We start from the raw sequence: 1,263 nt of genomic DNA, 5'->3' as shown, positions 1-1,263 counted from the left end.
TTCCAGATGCACTGTATTTCAAATAATGCAATTGAATGGCTTAACTAGGTTATGTACTGTAGGTTAACAATGCAAGTTAGTTTAATTATGCAAGCAGAATAGCAGTGGTTTGTTCTGGGGACAACTGAAAATTGACAATTGATATTTTTATAATAATATTGACCTAAGCAGTGTTTACATTTTTAAAAACATTTTTAAATCCAGCTAAACTAAATTAATACTTTCTATAGAAGAACATTTTAACAGCAAATACTGTGTCTTAAATTAAATTTAAGGCTATTATTCCAGTCGCATGATCCTTTGGAAATGATTCTGATCACCTGTTTAAGGAATAATAGTTATAATTATTAACAATATTTATTAAAAGTTTAATGCTTTTTTCAGGATTCTTTGATGATCTGAAATGAAAAGCTTTTGTAACATTATACACTATAGCAGTGTTTCTCAACCACGTTCCTGGAGGACCCCCAGCGCTGCACATTTTCCATGTCTCCCTAACCAAACACACCTGATTCAGATCATCAGCTCATTAGCAGAGACTGAAAGACCTGTAATGGGTGACAAAGAATACTATCTAAAATATGCAGTGCTGGTGCTCCTCCAGGAACGTGGTTGACAAACACTGCTCTATACCATTCAAAAGAGTCACTATGAGGTTTTTTTTGTAAATAATTGATCAAAATTAATACTTTTATTTAGCAGGAATGCTTTAAATCGATTAAAAGTGATGATAAAGACATTTATAACATCACAAAAGAAATATAGCTGCAAGCAGTAATTAAGGGGCCAAGCACTTCTGGCAAAAAGGTGGCGCTGCTCAAGAAGTTTTTGAGTACATTCAGGGCATGGGGTTGAATCATACCATGTTTTGTAATGATATGTGAATATGTTGGTAAAATATAGCATTTTTGGCCAAAAATCAAAATGGGCGACCCCCAAAATGGCTGACCTGTGAAAATCAGACTGAATCGGACTGAGCCAAGGAATCAGAGGAAAAAATAATTTTGATTGTAGCCCATTCGGTTCAAAAGTTATCATGATTAATGTTAATACTGTCCTTTATCATTGTGCCAGATGCATACCATGTTTTGTAATGATATGTGAATATGTTGGTAAAATATAGCATTTTTGGCCAAAAATCGAAATGGGTGACGCCCAAAATGGCTGACCTGTGAAAATCAGACATCATTCGACTCGACATGCTCTGCCGGATGTAATGAGACCAGTTTTATGAGTTTCGGACGAAAGGTTGAGACGTTATAA

The sequence above is a fragment of the Danio rerio genome, chromosome 20, assembly GCF_049306965.1.
Source record: "Danio rerio strain Tuebingen ecotype United States chromosome 20, GRCz12tu, whole genome shotgun sequence".
Classification (NCBI taxonomy): domain Eukaryota; kingdom Metazoa; phylum Chordata; class Actinopteri; order Cypriniformes; family Danionidae; genus Danio; species Danio rerio.
Note: the sequence above shows the minus strand (reverse complement) of the source record.